Source organism: Pinus tabuliformis, chromosome 9, assembly GCF_031772625.1.
Source record: "Pinus tabuliformis cultivar Carrire ecotype Pingquan chromosome 9, CPIR1, whole genome shotgun sequence".
Lineage (NCBI taxonomy): Eukaryota > Viridiplantae > Streptophyta > Pinopsida > Pinales > Pinaceae > Pinus > Pinus tabuliformis.
Window position 1 is genome coordinate 1747088684 of NC_142307.1, and position 18201 is coordinate 1747106884.

The 18201-nt window shown below is 36.3% G+C and overlaps 1 long non-coding RNA gene across 1 annotated transcript; it reads right to left on the reverse strand.

Annotated features, from left to right (window-relative positions):
* Positions 1 to 7655: 7655 nt before the first annotated feature.
* On the reverse strand, positions 7656 to 8824 carry LOC149155695 (uncharacterized). The gene is made up of 2 exons (XR_016263484.1): positions 8621 to 8824; positions 7656 to 8380 (listed from the first exon to the last, which is right to left on the reverse strand). It is a non-coding gene; the product is annotated as an uncharacterized LOC149155695 (long non-coding RNA).
* Between the last annotated feature and the right edge of the window lie 9377 nt (positions 8825 to 18201).

An 18201-nucleotide genomic window follows, 5' to 3' on the forward strand; every position in this document is an offset into this window, starting at 1 on the left:
GGCAAGTCCTCCATGTGACTGAAATGCTCAAGTCGCTCCCACAGTAAGGCCTCTAGGTGAATGCAAACCTTTTCAGTCAGTTCTGTGCCAACGACCATGCAATTTAAGCCACTTTATTAGGGCTAGGACCCAGACCTCTGCCCAAAACTTGCCCAAAACTTGATGAAACACTGAGAAGTGATAATTAAAATAAGATAATGCCTCTAATGCAAAACTTGAACAAGGACTTGACCTGACTCATCCTAACCATGATAGACAATTTGCTAAACACGTCATGAACATGTAATGTATAGTTCACAAATACACATCTGAACATAGGGCACTCATACTTATCTGAGAATTGTTAATAAGGTTTGATGCCCTCTCATAATAGTTTCATTATCATCTATTAGGTTGTTCATTCATTAAAATTTCATCTACTAACCAAAACATGATGAGAGCCATAAACTAAATTTGTCATTAACCATGCTTGTATCCAACATATAACTAGATAAACGATAACAGTAGAACAACAATCATAGCCACATAATAAAAGGTACATTTACACATAGAACATAAAGGGAAAGAAATCTTATTAACATATGAGAATCCAACCAAGTCAGGGACTTCCACGTACCACCCGGCCATAGATTGGGATGAACCAAATCTGTCTGAAGCCAATCGCCCCAACACCATATTCCAAGCATGCATGTGGGATCTCATGGAAAAAACCAAGGCATCCAGAGGCCAAACCACCTCAAACCTTAACCAATGATTCCACCTCATGGTCAGACATCACCAACCATCACCAAATCGGTCACCAACCATCACCAGATCAGTCTCTATCCAAGTTTTCTAGGGATCCAGAGCATTTCTTCCAACCTAGCATCTAGAACTAGTAACTCAACCCACAACTTCTGCCAGACTCCAAAGCTCCAATGGAGCTCTAGATCATTTATCCAACCAAGTCTTCCAGGACTAGTAGCTCAACCTACCAAGGGCTCTAGAGTGTTTGTCCAACCAAGGCTTCCAAGACTAGTAACTCAATCCAAGTTGTTACAGGGATTCTAGAGCATTTGTCCAGTCAAGGCTCCAAGAAGTAATAACTCAACCCACAACTGTAAGGAACATGAGCACCAAATAGAAAACAAAAGGTAAAACCCACAATACTATAGATATCCATGAAATGGAAAGGCTAGGAAAAGCTACAACCAATCTAGGCAATCCACCATGCCAATGACAAATCATAACCAAATAACCACATGCATATCCCATGCATGTCAACACTATCAAGGAAATCTTACATGCAAGTAAGTGCTTGCAAGAAAAACCCACTATAGCTACTGATCCCAATGTTCCGTTGTGCTTTATTTCTTTTCCTTTTCTTTCATTCCCAAAATCCCAAGTATGCCTCAAAACCCTCTAAGAGTGCTCCAAGATCTCTAAGTGTGCAAGAGTATGAGAGAAAGAAGAGAGAGAGTGCTCCAAGCTAAAACCGAAAAAAGGCTATGAACTGATCTTCATAAGATTTTTTATTAACGAGGCCTCTATTTTCTTCAATTTCGATTATTTTCCTTCAATTTACTCCTCACACGCAACCTTTAATTTAATCTATTATTTTCCTTCAATTTTCATAAATAAAATGCCAATAAATGCCTCATGCCTTTCCAAAGCCCTTTCCATTACCTTTTCCAATTTCCATATCCATTAATTAATCACAAGCGATACCTGTCACTATGTTTTTTCCAAACATTCATCTTGAAATACATGTCCCTTTTGACTTTATTAACTTTATAACATGGATTTTTAACCCAGGGTTGTTACATCAACAATACGCACCTAAAAGGTACAAAAAACGAACCCAAGTTAGGGTTTTAACTCAATAACAAGGAGGAAAATAAATAGAGGAAGATAAAACAAGTTTAAGTCCAACAAATCTACGTGTAGAGTACATTATTTGTAACCTTAACTTCTAGCTGGAAATATGGAAAAGAAAAACAAAAGGTTTCCTTAGTTTTGTTAATAGAAAATTGTTGTATTATGTGAGATAAGAAAGGGAGAGTATTACCTTCAAAACTTTCATACCATTAGTGAGGCTGACATAAATAGAAGGTGAAGTTCTTTCCCTTGAGGGACAAAAGAAGAGGGAAAACTTCCATCGAAGATGAACCCTCCAATTTACACTCACAGATAAAGAAGTGAAAAGAAGAAAAACCACAAATTTATGTCTTAGTGTGAATAAAGGAAGGCAAGAAGTATGATCGACAACAAGAAAAAAAAAATCCCGTGAATACTTTCAGAATAATTATTCTCATAATAGAAACATACCTTACCATAAGGAAATACTTGCTTGTTGATTCCAATTGTCATGCATAAGTGGCTGAGTGAAAATGACTATCCAAATTTGAATCTGAGCAATGGTGAGAGTTAGATCAAAGGGTTGAAACCTTAGGAATGCATAGCTCCAAATCCTTAGTGATGAGATGTAGAATGAGGTCAAGCTATAGTGGAGGAGATGAGGTAGTTACCCAAAACTACCTTGAATACTCTCGACCATTGATCACAGAGCCCAATTCCCAAGAGTCACAAATCACCTGAAATGTTGTAATATATGAGTATAAGGTGTGACAGAGAGGGAGGTCGATGTACCAAGTGACACGCTCTCCACTTATTTCCAGAGTCTAGAGAGTTCCATCAATAAAAATGAATTCGACCATATAAACATAATTATACCTCATGTAAATAAATATGTGGCCAAGGGTAAAGTCTTTATCATAATGTTTAAACAATGACAATGAGAAATGATGTTCCATTCATATGTCAAGGAGGGACCTAAACAATAAATACCACACAACTGGCATATATGTAATAACTATATATATGATCCATTGTCACCAAGCATCATAAAACTAAAAGAAATTGGATGTGTAGTCATTTATAAAAATATCATGGGTAAGAGCAATCATGGTATGATAGACATGGAGGGGTAGGTCAGGGTATAACCATAAACTTATTCAAAGAGCAGAAAATAGATCTAAATACCAAAATCATGTAAACTATAATATATAGTGGTTACTCATTGAGCTGGAGTCTTTTCAAATTACCAATATATTTTACAACTTATGGTAAGGAAGGCCATCCAAACTATAGTCAAATTTTAAGCTAGCATATATTACCGGTTCCAATAAGGAAGAATTCCATACAGAGAGAAATCCAAAACGTGAGATATTTATTTGACGAAAATTGGCATAGGGCCTGGGTTATTTTCATTTGGTTGGCGACTATGTTGGGGATGTTCATATGGAAATTCATACAATACATGAAGAAAGGCATATTCAAAGCAGTGGGATATGGTCTACATATGGCCAAAGTAAGTGTGAAAACCCTCTTATTATGAAACTCTATTTGTTGTCCTTCTTCCCAATTGCCCCATTCCACATACCTCACTTAATTTACAAACAAAAAATCATATTCAATAATCTCTCATGATGCCGCCCTTAAGTTAAGTTGAATTTCTCTATGGGGGATGTTTGGTCTCTACAAGGCTCTTAACACAAAACACAAAATCTATATACATAATTTGTGTACATAACACAGAAGGAAAGATTCTTGGGCTAGGTATCCCTAGACGTTCTTTTACTAGAATTTGGAACTACTAATGAAAAGAGAGTACTAAAAACACTACCAAATTTGGAAATAAGATCTCACTGTGATCAACCTATTATATATTCTTGGAAAAGCATTTGACTCCATTGCTAAACATTTATATTCAAGAGTGTGTGAGTGCTTTGATAGATTTCCAATGAGAGAAACTGTAGCACAGAATTTATAGACTTCCATATTGGTAAATGATGTTTACAATGATGCAAGGAAGGATTGGAAAACTAATTGCTAACCTTTAAATCTTAAATTATATTAAGAAATAATTCCTATCATGTTTTCTTAGAAATTACAAACAGTAATGAAATTCCCTTGAACTATTTACATTTATATTTATTGAGAATGAAATTTAACCTTTGAAAATATTGAACAAACTCCTTTGGTTCCACTGAGATTTCAATTTAATATCTCAACTTTTCACTTCTAATTCTAACTAGTAAATTGTTCTTGAATTCTATTGTCAACACACATTGTGAAGCGGCCAATAAAAAATTACCATCAATTCTTTGCTTCAACCAAATAAATTTTGTTGTCAATACACTTTATGAAGGGGCCAATAACAAAATTTCTAGTGACTGCAAGGACAAGTAATTCTGGATGGAAATTTTTTCATATTCTAGTTTCTAGTGATGAATTTCAACAATTTCACCAAGGCTTGTCTAAACCCCCACCATGAAGGAACCTTTTTAGTGATCTCTCTCTCTCTCTCTCTCTCTCTCTCTCTCTATATATATATATATATATATATATATATATTTCTTTTTCTTTTTCTTTTTCATGCATTGAAAAATAATTTTGTGAAAAAAAAAATATAAGTTGCATGCAATAAAACTAGCCACTATGCTTTTAATTTCTTGGAGATAAGTATATGTTGCATGCAAGAAAAAAAAATAGATATTACATATTTGAATTCTTGAAAAAAACATGTGATGTATACATGAGGGTATAGCTACTATTCTTTTAATTTCTTGGAAAAAAACAAATATGCATAAACAAACTTTTATATTGAATGCAATTATTCAATGAATAAGAAATATGAATAAAAAAGCTTTTATATTGAATGCAATTATTCAACGCATACGAAATATGCATAGATAGTATGATTTAAATACAAAACAAAATCTAGATAAACCATATAATAACATAATAGAAGAGGAGATGAAAGAAATTGAAGAAATTGGTTTTTCTTTTATAAAAGTAGAAAAGTTCAATTAACAATAAGGTACAAATAAATGTGGACAAAACCAAAAAAATTGGAAAAATTGGTTTTTCTTTACAAAATTAGAAAAATTGAATTAAGAATGAGATCGATTTAAATACAAAACAAAATCTAAATAAACCATATAATAACACGATAAGATCATAGAGCTACTACTCTAATTTAATTGTAACGTAATTGTTAATTAAACCAGCAATGGTCATATAGTGATCATAATTAACTGAGAGCGTTGAAATATGTTAATTACTTGAACTTAGTCTCCATAACTAAGTAATAATTTCCAACCCTCTATTAAACTTATAACCTAAAATTAGCACATTTATTATGGACAAATTTGCGTCTATCAAATTATATATCTTCAAAAAATTTAATTAAATCAATTAAATTACACATAAGCTCTATTATCCTATCGTGTTATTGTATGGTTTCTCTTCTATCCATCAAAATATATACTAAACATTTACACAAAATTGATATAAATTAATATTTACCTGCTCAACCCAACAGCGCCAAATTTTTGCTGTTGTGGCAGGCCTCCTTGTCTTCGTCAACTAGCGGCAGCACCAAGCCAACGAAATTGTTAGAAATGCTTTGTGATGGGCATACAAAGGATACCTTGCTTTCGATTCAGCTTGAAACGCTGTAACCTGCTTCCAGGTTCATCTCTTTTTTGTGCCCATAAAATTGGTCAAGTTACTTACAGCAGACTGTTCTCGAATCACTTACAGAATATATCCATTTGAAGATTGTGAAATCACTAACGAAATATATCCATTTGAAGATTGTGGAATCACTAACCAAATATATCCATTTGGTTTTTCTTTTACAAAGATAGAAAAATTCAATTAAGAATGAGGTATATTTAAATACAAAACAAAATCTAGATAAACCATATAATAACATAATAGAAGAGGAGATGAAAGAAATTGAAGAAATTGGTTTTTCTTTTACAAAAATAGAAAAGTTCAATTAACAATAAGGTACAAATAAATGTTGACAAAACCAAAAGTTCAATTAACAATAAGGTACAAATAAATGTTGACAAAACCAAAATAAATGTTGAGAAAATGAAAGAAATTGAAGAAATTGGTTTTTCTTTTACAAAGATAGAAAAATTCAATTAAGAATGAGGTATATTTAAATACAAAACAAAATCTAGATAAACCATATAATAACATAATAGAAGAGGAGATAAGAGAAATTGAAGAAATTGGTTTTTCTTTTACAAAAACAGAAAAGTTCAATTAACAATAAGGTACAAATAAATGTTGACAAAACCAAAAAAAAATTGAAAAAATTGGCTTTTCTTTTAAAAATAGAAAAATTCAATTAAGAATGAGATCGATTTAAATACAAAACAAAATCTAAATAAACCATATAATAACACGATAAGATAATAGAGCTACTACTCTAATTTAATTGTAACATAATTGTTAATTAAACCAGCAATGGTCATATAGTGATCATAATTAACTGAGAGCGTTGAAATATGTTAATTACTTGAACTTAGTCTCCATAACTAGCTAATAATTTCCAACCCTCTATTAAACTTATAACCTAAAATTAGCACATTTATTATGGACAAATTTGCGTCTATCAAATTATATATCTTCAAAAAATTTTAATTAAATCAATTAAATTACAAATAAGCTATATTATCCTATCGTGTTATTGTATGGTTTCTCTTCTATCCATCAAAATATATACTAAACAATTACACAAAATTGATATAAATTAATATTTACCTGCTCAACCCAACAGCGCCAAATTTTTGCTGTTGTGGCAGGCCTCCTTGTCTTCGTCAACTAACGGCGGCACCAAGCCAACGAAATTGTTAGAAATTCTTTGTGATGGGCATACAAAGGATACCTTGCTTTCGATTCAGCTTGAAACGCTGTAACCTGCTTCCAGGTTCATCTCTTTTTTGTGCCCATAAAATTGGTCAAGTTACTTACAGCAGACTGTTCTCGAATCACTTACAGAATATATCCATTTGAAGATTGTGGAATCACTAACAAAATATATCCATTTGAAGCCTATCATTCATATTGCAGGCCGCCGGTTCGTGTTCATTTATTCATTCATAGAGGGAGTGGTTCAGCCAAGGGCATCTCTGGTCATTAGCTCCTCACGCCTTTCCCTCTTTTGGGGGCATGGAAAGTCATGAACACTGTAAATCCCCATCCTCCCACCATCAAAACGGCCACGGTCATGGTTGATACGCGGGATTCAACACTCCTTTACTTCCAACACACTTTGCTATAGGTACGGTGGTCACTGTAGTGGTTGATACATGGCATTCAAAAGTCTTCACTATTGGCAGAAGTCTTGACCTCAAAAGGAATATGAAGACCAGTTAAGTTTGTTATTTTCTGAGGCGGCTCAACTTGGTATATGTCATTAAAATCATTCTTTTATTTTTCTATACAGATTAGTAATCGTAAACAAATTTCTATACAGATTAGTAATTGTAAAGTAAACAGCAGGAAAAAATTAAACACAAGATTAATAACTGTAAGGAAAATAACAAAGTAAATTTAAGACATGACTAAGAATATTCTCTTATCTAAATTCTAGCTACTGGGAATATTTTCTTACATCTGAATTTTAACAATGGATGCACTTAGTTCAAATAGATGAGATTTTAGGTGCCACAGAAATTTTGATAGTGCTGAATTCATTTTCATTACCCAAATGTTTTTTTCCCAAAAAAAAAATTACTAACATGATTTTTTCCCCATAAAAAAATTACTAACTTGAGATTTCGTTAAAAAAAAATTACTCACTTGAGACGTCGTTAAAAAAAATTACTAACTTGAGACTTCGTTAGACAAGCGAGTTGTTAAAAAATACATTATAATCTGGTACTACTCAGTTTCCGATTGGGAGACGGCTTTCCTCTAAATCTGGCATCTAGTTCTCAATAAGGGGATACTTGTCCGTATAAATACATATTATATCGTAGTTTCGGATCAAAATCAATAGTGTGTATTGCCAATTCCTTCCCCTGACATCATAAAATTATGGAACTCACCCATTCAATGGGGAAGAAATTTGTCTCGGAGTGACTGTCAATACATAATTTTGTTGCAACGGCCACTCTTGACCCGAGAGTGAACCTACATTGGGGTTGGGTCAAGGATGGCCGTTGCAACAAAATTATGGTTTCAGTCACTCGGGGATAATTTTCTTCCTAAGTGGATTGGCGAGTTCCACGAGTTTATGACGGGTCCTGGAGGATTTTGTACACGCTCTTTCTCTCCAACCATTGTCTTCATCCATTTTTCAACCCTCGGAAACTCAACCTCCTGTGCTGGCTTGCATTCCCCCAACGTTTCCATTGCATGGAACCAACGAGAATCGGAATTGAATGCAATATTCAGGAACCCAAACTGCTCTCCTCCGAAATAAGGCTTACTTCAAGTTCGACCTGCTGACAGCTCCTTCAGCGCCCCTTGGTATTCTAAATGCACAACGTTCTCCCGTGGTTTTGAAAATGGCATAAATTGCGTTTTCCAAAAACTGAAAGCAATCACATCATTTGAGATGCATTAGAATATCATAGAAATAAAACTAGCTCTAAAAATGCAATGAGATGATTTAGCCTGAGTGCAGTTATTAACGGTTCCCTTCTTGTCTACAAAGCCTGCCCAGAACCTTTCAAAGGGTCGGACATATGTGTTGGACAGCATGAAACAATTAGAGCCCAGCCAGACCTCAGCGATATATTGGAGATCGATAAGAGACTTACAAATGGCTTACCATTTTCGATGAGGACGGTCAACTTCTTGTGGACAGGATTCATCTGCAGCAGCAGGCCAGTCTTGGAGGCGAAGTGCTGTTCTAGGTATTCATATCTCACACCTTTCCTTTCCAATCCAATCAAGGCTCGGAGGGCAAGGGGACTAGGTCACGTGCCCTAATCCTTCACCTGCTCCCACCCCTCGCCCATCTTCATCATCTAGAATTGTGTAACTTCTGCACAATACACTTAAGTAATTTTGAAATTTCCGGTGTTTGGTTTCAATATAATAGTTTATTCAAATGAGAATATTGCGGTTGAACGGTGGACGAATTATTTTTTAAGAAACCCCAACAGTTACATGGTTGGGCGGGGTAGTTATAACGTCTTTGATGGGAACCTTACAACTGCAACGATAAATTAAGTCGCAGCTTACACATTTAATGAAAAAAAACAATTAGCCTTCAAAATTGTTGTTGGTTTGACGTGAGGGGACGTGATCAATGTGGTGTGTTTTATGATATGGATCTTTAAATTTATAGTCCATCACAATAGTGGTAGTTAGTTTAGGGACATTTGGTGAGCATATGTCTTATTCAACAAAATATCAGAACATGTTTTACATTATAGTCGTAATTAGTTTAATGTGTAGTTGAATATTTGATGTGCATAGAGTTTTAAATAGATTAAATATTCGATAAAATAATGTATTAGATGAGATGAGTTTCTATATATTGTAATTTTTTTCAAACATCATGTCAGCTATGTTTGCTCGGAGCATTTTATCTTGATTATTATTATAATATTTTCAAACATTATGTCAATTTATAATTATAGATTTTATGTTGAGCTCGGAGCATTTTACCTTGATTATATTATAATTTTTTCGAACATTAGGTCAACTTACAATTATAGATTTTATGTTTCTCTTGAGCATTTTATTTTGATTATTATTATGCATTAATTTTTTTATATGATCAACTTTGTTTTGACATCTTAACCTATAACTGTGGATTTTATGTCAATTTTGTTTACACTATTTCAATCTACAAATGTAGGATTTATCCTCAATTTGGTTCATGTGTCGATTTTATGTTGAGTTTGGTAATACCTCAACTTGCAAGTGTAGATTTTATATTAAATTTGGATTATTTTTCCTTTAGGGCATGTACAATTTGTAATTTTGAAAATAATGTTTAATTTAATAAAATGCCTTGTATTGCAATGTCGGTTTATTGAAGAGAATGGTTAGGTTAAATATGGACAGAGCATATAATTGCAATCACAATGTGATAAATTGCAAATTATAATTATTAATTATTAATTATATTTTATAAGTTTAGATGATATGTTAAATGTGATTTTAGTGTTCGGGAACTGCCTTCAGAATAGGGAGGCTGGGGCGGAGCGAGAGCAGGGAAGAGCGAATAGAGTTCAACGCGCGCAGGGGTAGTCAAGAACCCTATGAAGGGTAGATGAGGAGGGGGCTCCACTCCCTCCTATAAGGAGGCCCTGGCTAGCATGGGGAAAAAGCCTCTAGAAGATGTTAGGGAAAGAGGGGTGGAAGGAAAAGAAAGCACGGAAGCGGGAACATAAGAAACCGCAGAAAAGGATCAAAATGGAAAAAAAGACAAGGAGGTAGAAGACAAAAAAAAGGAAACTAAAGACAAGAAACACAAGGGACCCTACAAACCCAAAACAGATATAACTCCCAGGGTGATTTTAAATAATCTAGAGTTGCAACCGTACAGGGAACACATGGGGACATATGCCATCATCTGTAAGTTTATGGGACTATGGCCCACTGGAAAAACTCTACAATCATGGATCAGATACCACTAGAAACCCGAAGGAAGCATAGATCTTCACCTTGGGTCTAGGGCTTTATTTACAGTGGTGTTCACAAATATTGAAGACAAGGACAAAATATTTCAAGGAGGGCCCTACTTCTATGTTGCTGCAAGGCTCTATATGAGACCTTGGGTAATGAACTTTGTCCCAAAAAAGGAGGCTTTTACTTCAGTTCCAGTTTGGGTAAGACTCTACTCTCTACCTCTTGATTACTGGCAAAATGAATCGTTAGCGGCCATAGGCAATAAATTAGGATGCTATGTTAAAGCCTCTGAAGCCACTAGAAGGTGAAAATATACTTCCTTTGCCAGAATTTGTGTGGAAATGGACCTATCAGGAGCTCTACCGAAGGAGATAATCTTGGAAGTTTTTGATGAAGAATGGGTGCAAACAGTAGATTATGAGCACATTCCATTCAGATGTCGCAAATGCCATGAACATGGACATCTTTTTAGAGACTGTCCACTCAACAAAGAAATAAATAAAAGTAGAAGCAATACAGTGAAATAATCAGATAGTTTTCAAAAAGTGGTTAATCAAAGTAAAGTAAGTAAGAGAGGTCTGAAAAATCAGCAGTGTGAAGAATAACAGGTCAGGCAAAACAGTTTCCAGGTGCTTCAGGAAGAGGAAGAGAATACTAAAGAAGAACAAGCAATGGAAGGGAGTTCTACAGAAAAGGAGGAAGGGAAAAACCCAAAACAAACACAAAATGATGAGTACCAGAAAGAAGCCACTATGAGTGATGTTGAAGAAGAAATGGATCAGGAAATGACCTAGAATGACACGGACCCAGAGGACCATGAACTACTAGAAATTCTTGATAAAGAAAACCAAGACCTAGAAGGCTTCTTGAGGCAGGGCACCACGGGGGGAGTGGATTCGCGACCTCAAGAGGAACTCAGTAGAATACAACAACTGTTTCTATGGAGATCGAAAATTGGGGAGCCAGAGCGATGTAACAACATAGACAAGCAGGACAATAGAGGAGTGAAAATGACAAAAACTACACTGGGACTAGTCAATAGAAACCCAGGCAAGAAAAGAGGCAGGAAAAAGCAAAATGAACTCTTGATGGAGTGTGGAAAACTGATGATTGATTCAGGTAAGATGAAATATCTAGCCAGTTATTCCTTTACAAATATTTTATAATGAAGTTGACATCTTGGAATATTAGAGCACTAGGGAGTAAGAGAAAGCAGAGAATTCTTAGCAATAGAATGAAACAAGAAACATTGCATATAATGTTTATCCAAGAAATGAAATGTTCCATTCAAAAGGTAAGACAAATCCACAGTAAATGGCTCAACAACTATGAGTTTCTTGAAGTAAAAGCAGAGAATACAGCAGGGGGTTTACTCACTCTATGGAATCCCCACAAAATTGTCATTCTGGATGCTGAGGCATCCAGAAATTACTTATCCATTGTCATTTAACCAGTAGGAGAAAGAGATACCTTTCTTGTCACAAATGTTTATGTCCCTCAGAGAATAGATGACAAACTTAAGTTTCTGGATACCCTGGTGGATCTCAGGGGTAGACATGCAGACATACCCTAGATCATGGGAGGGGATTTTAACATGATTAAATCCCTTTCAGAGAAGAAAGGAGGAATAAGATCTCTAAGTAGAGACTCCACAGCTTTCCAAACTTTCTCTGACAACATTAATTTAGTGGATACTAATTGGAATACTGGCCTATTTACTTGGAATAACAGACGAGGAGGAGACACCCTAGTTGCCTCAAAGCTAGATAGATTCTTCATCTTTGAGAATCTTATGATAGATGGGAAAAAGGTAGCAGCACAAGTTCTTCCCTTTGGTGGCTCAGATCATTGGCCAGTCTAATTGGAAATTAAGGGCATAGGTACTCCTAGAAATAAACCCTTCAGATTTGAAAATATCTGGCTGTCTCACCCAGACTTCACAAACAACATTGAGAAATGGTGGTTAGAGGACTTGCAGATTCAAGGAACCAGAATGTATCTTCTTCACAAGAGATTAAAACACATAAAATGCAGGCTTAAGGAATGGAATAAGAATGATTTTGGAAATATTTTCGAAGAAAAGAGAGTAGTTGAAAACAAAATGCAGGCTCTCAACCAAGCTCTAATCAAGGAAGGCTTTGATAAAGAGATCAGTGAACAAGCGGATAAACAGTATAAAAAATGGGAGGATCTATGTAAATAAGAGGAAATATTTTGGAGACAAAAATCCAGAGTACAATGGTTAAAAGAAGGAGAGCGCAACACTAAGTTCTTTCATAGAACCACCATGGCCAATAGAGTTCACAACAATATCTCTTCAATCAAGAATGAAGCAGGGGAACTTCAGATATCCCATAAAGCTATAGAAGTTGTGTTAGTCCACCACTTCCAAGGTATAACACAGGAGAACATTTCAGATAGAGAGCAAGTCATCAGGGAAATTACCAGAAACATACCGAAACTAGTATCTAGGGAGGAAAACTTCAACCTTAATAGACCAGTAATGGAAGGGGAGCTAAGAGATGTAATCAAAGACATGCAAAATGGCAAAGCACCGGGCCCAGATGGTTTCAATGTGGACTTTTTCAAAGCTTGTTGGAACATTGTTAAGCAGGACATATTGAATGTTGTGGAGGATTCCAGGTCAAATAAAACTATTTTGAAAGCCCTCAATACTTCCTTCATCGCCCTGATCCCCACACAGGAGATTGCTCTTACACCGGATAAATACAAACCCATAGCCCTATGTAATGTAATATACAAGATTATATCCAAGGTTGTGGCTAACACACTCAAACCTTTGCTTCCAGTCCTGGTTTCTCCGGAGCAATCATGGTATGTGGAAGGCAGACAAATTCTAGATAATATCATTCAAGCGCAAGAAGTGGTGCACTCTTTAACTAGCAAGAAGCAGGCGGGTATGATCATGCAATTAGATATTGCCAAGTCTTATGACAAAGTAAATTGGGTCTAACTAAAGAAAATGCTGATTGCATTTGGTTTTGATCATCTCTGGGTTAGATGGGTAATGGCACCGGTGACCTCCTCCAGTTTTTATATATTGGTTAATGGCTCCCCCTCAGAGATTTTCAATCCTTCTAGAGGCCTCAGACAGGGGGACTGAATCTGCCCCTTCCTTTTTATTATCATGATGGAAGGGATGGGGAGAGCTATAAAACAAGTGCAATCTATAGGAAAGATTAAAGGTCTGCAGCTTACGAATAATGGGCAAGCATGCTTCAGGGACTCCCCATAGTCCAAGAAGCATCAAACTACAAAAGAATTCTGAATCTTTTTGCCTCGGCTTCAGGTATGGAAGTAAATCTCTCCAAATCTAAAATCTTTTTCTTCAATACCAATATTGCTATTCAGAAAAACATCTCTAGAATTCTTGGCTTCCAAAGGGATTCTCTTCCTTCAAAATATTTAGGAGTTCCTCTAACGGCAAAACCAATGCACAAAAGTATATGGGAACCTTTGATCAACAAGTTGCAGGATAAAGTCAGTAAATGGACCATCAGATCTTTAAACCTTGCTGGCAGACTAGTTCTTACCAAAGGAGTGCTTCAAGCAATCCCCATCTTCATGTTATCAGCCCTCCCAACTCCAAAAGGGGTCCTTCAGCAATTCAGAGATATTCAAAGAAATTTCATTTGGGGTCGGGAGGAGACCAAGAGAAAATGGCCCTTAGTGTCTTGGGATAAAATTTGTAAGCCCAAGAACCATGGAGGGCTTGGATTGGATGATCAGGAGATTCTGAGTAAGGCTCTAGGAGCCAAAATTTGGTGGCGTTGGGTCTAGCAACCAGAAACTCAATGGGAAAAGATATGGAAAGAAAAATATGCTAATTCATGGAAAAACAATGATCTTATAAGAATGTCGGAAAATATAAAGGGTTCTTATATTTGGAACAAAGCCTGGGAAAATAGAAGACTAGTACAAGAAAATAGCTTCTGGGAAATCAGAGATGGAAATCTTGCTGTTTTTTGGGAAGATAAATGGCAGCAAGAATCAATTCTGGTAAAAGAAGAGTTTATAGATCTTAAGAGTCCCAAGGTCTAATAAAGGTTAAAGATTTCTGGACACATCCTCATCTCACAGAAAAGTGGAGAGTCTGGAGAAACATAGATTGCAGTAATAACAATCTCCTGAAAACTAAAGCAGAGGAACTCAGGAAAATTATAGAACAAAGGAAGATCTTAGTGGTAGAGGGACAAGACCAACTGAGATGGGGAGAGAACAAAGAGGGCACCTTTAATCTTAAGGAAGCTAAAAACATTCTCCTTGGGCTAGATCCCCTGGTTCCAGACAAAATATGGCAAAACCTTTGGAAACATCTAGGGTGGATGAAAATCAAAATCTTCATGTGGATTGTTTATCATAGGAAAATTCTGACTTGGGACAACATAAGGAAGAGGGGTGTACAGGGGCTTTCAAGATGCCTGCTATGTGAAGATCAAGAAGAAACCTTGGAACATTTACTCAACAATTGCAGTTTCACATCCTAGTTATGGGATTTATTTGCTGCAATCTTCCAACAATCTGATAGGGAGAAAAGGAGCATCATTAGTACCCTCATTAATTGGAGGAAATTTTTTTTGGATAATGAAATTCTTAACTTAGCGTGGACTCTTGTACCAAGCTTCATTATATGGAATGTGTGGAAGGAGAAGAATAAAAGAATTTTTAAGGGAGAAAAAAATCCCCCTCAACACCTGCTGGAGTTAATCTAGAAACAGCTGGGAACCACAGTTCATAACCTTCGCAAAAAACCCCCCTTAGACACAGATTCAAAAACTCTCAGGCAGCTAGGGTTGCAGAGGCTCTCCCTCCTAGGCATTGACAAGAGGATCCTTTTGTCCTATTCGGAAAAAGAATTTTGGCATCCCCCTTCGAGAGGCTATTTAAAATACAACATTGATGGGGTTTCTAAGGGGAACCTGGGAACAACAGGGTATGGAGGTGTTCTCAGAAATTCAGAGGGAATTATACTTAGCATCTTTCATTACCACCTAAGCATAGCCACCAACAACATGGTCGAGCTTATGGCTATGGAGCAATGCCTAGATTTACTGAAGCAGGAGAACTGTCAAAATGTCATCATAGAGGCAGATTCAGAGTTAATTATCAACTCAGTGCAAAAAATTCACAATGGAACCGTACCGGATAAAGTTTCTAAACATTGGAAACTAATCCAAGTTTTCCAAAGGATTCAAATCCATATTTAGGGCCTACGCACTATCAGTTTCCACCATGTTCGCAGAAAGGTAAACAAGTTGGCAGATCTTCTGGCTAACCAGGGGGTCAGCTGCACAAGGAAAAATGGGTTGACGAAGTGGCAAGAGTTGAGGCCTAGTAGACTGAGAGCTCAATGCGATGATCAGGCATAAGATGATAGGGAGGTGTTTAGACCCAACACCTTGGGAAATAGCTCGAATGGATTTTTCCCTGGTTGAGCATTCCTTTTGGGTAATGGTTGTAGAAGAAATTGATCCTTGTCTGGTTATCTAGACTCAAGGTGTAAAAGTAATGCGGATCTCAGATGTTTCTCATAAGCCTTGGCTCGATGGAATACTTTTACCCTTGCTTTTTCCCAATCCAAGACGAGGTAGTTCTGTCTTTGACAGAGGAATCAAGTCTTTCGGTAACTGGAGGTTTCAGTCAACGAAGTCTACATTGCAAAACCACCTCCCAAGTGGTTTCAGACTGATCGCACGGCCCTCGGAGCGGAAATGGTTTTCGCGTGGTTACAGCGATCCCATTCATCTGGCGACGCGTGGCAGGGTGGGGGGGCGGAAAACTGCCCTCCATCGTGAAATAACTTTCCACCTTTTTTTCGTCGTGAAATTCTTCTCATCCGTTGGATTCGGGTGTTGCGAATCAATGGTGGTCTTTCGAAGTGCAATTTGGTGGGGCTGGGGTGGTAAACTTCTGGCTCTTTGGAGAAGCACGTCTTTTCTCGGCCGTCGATCTTCTTGCTTCGATGGGTTGTGGTGTTGGGTAGGGGTTTTTCGAGAGGGGGCCACGCGTTAGCACGCGAGTTTTCCGTAGGTGGGTCTGGAGTCTTGTCAGTATTATCTTAGGCTCTTTCTTTTTTACGTACTATGGTATGGGATAGCCCTTGGAGGCTTGGCTTTCTTTGCCTTTCTTTCTCTTCGTCATCGAGTGGACGGTGGTTTTTACTGTACAATATTTTTTGACGCATTGATATAGAAGGATCCATACTTGCTTAAGCAAAAAAATAAATGTGATTTTAGTGTTTAATGAATGAATAGGCATGTATATGTTGTAAATATATTTCTACAGCTGATGCAAAAGTCTGACTTGTTATAAGGAAATCAAGCTTTGTAAATATTGAAGTTGCAATATAGTATATACTAGTCTACAAATGGTTTCAAAGACCATGAGAATGCTAGAAAGGACAAAGAAATGGAGCTTGTGGGAAAATAATCATACATTATGAAGTGTTATACCATGACCTCATCGTTTTTTTTAATCTTGTACCTTACATGTCCTCCACCTTCCTTGACATAAAAAAAAAATCACCAAATGCATGTAGAAGCTTGACTTAAATAGTTTTGGGGTATGGTCTCATTACAATTATTATGTATACATGTAATAGTATTTCATTCTCCTACCTAATTGGAAGTTAACCATTTCACAACATCATAATGAACATTTTGACGTTTAAGATTTCCAACTCCTACAATGTCTTAGCACAATGTATTATTAATTTTTGTTATGGGAACTTGTAAGTGGAAATGGGGCCATCATGAATGCGCCAATGAAGGAATGACTGCACTGTAACCATGTTACACCAGAAAAATCCCTCTTCTGGACAATAGCAATCTCTGCAGATCCTTGATGGAAACTAGAAACTAGTAGGATATTTGAACTAACTTTCCCTAAGTTGGACTTGTTTGAATTATAAGAATTAAGGCTAATGGATGAGCCTCTTACCTATTTCATGAAATGATCGATGAAGATCCCTTGTTGTGACTTGATGTAGCTCCTTAATGCTTGATAATATCAGTAACCATAAACCATAAATAGATCAAAAGCATATGCGATATAATAATCCACACAAAACTTAACCTAACGATCAAGGAGATTAGGAATTGAATTTTCCTTAATAAACACCTTAAACAATTATAAACCATTCACCATTCCAATAATACAAATCAATGGGGAAAAGTGTTCATTTGTATTAATCAAAGATAAAGAGGACCGTTACAAGCTTCGCCTTGATACCATGAGGTTCCTCCCAAATGCCTACAATCTCCTCCTTAGATGACAAGCTTTCCGATCTCAAACTAATAACATAATTTTATCTTCTCTAAGTTCTGACCTCCTTTAACCCTCCACCCTCTAGTGATTTTATAGCCAAAGTGGAAGAAGTTTCAAATCCAAAAGAGGAGGGTGAGATCCCCTAATTGAGGGATTAGGTTTCCTTGATGAAAGGGATTAAGATGCATCATCTGAGGGTTCTAGTTCAAATAGTCATCGCGTGGAAGCTTTTGGTTGGGAAATATTCAACCAACTATGTTTCTAGAAAGTACTTTTTATTTATTCTCAGAGTTAGTTCAAGCGAATGCACTGGAAAAGATAGGAAAATTAGCGCATGTGAAACTTGACAAGGTGTGACAGCTATTTTCACCAAATTTCTCATCTCCTTCATGATATTTTTGGTGGTTTGACTTATAAGGGAGTTCAATCAAACATGTTTACGAATGGTAAAAAGACCCATAAATCGATCAAGTGTCATGG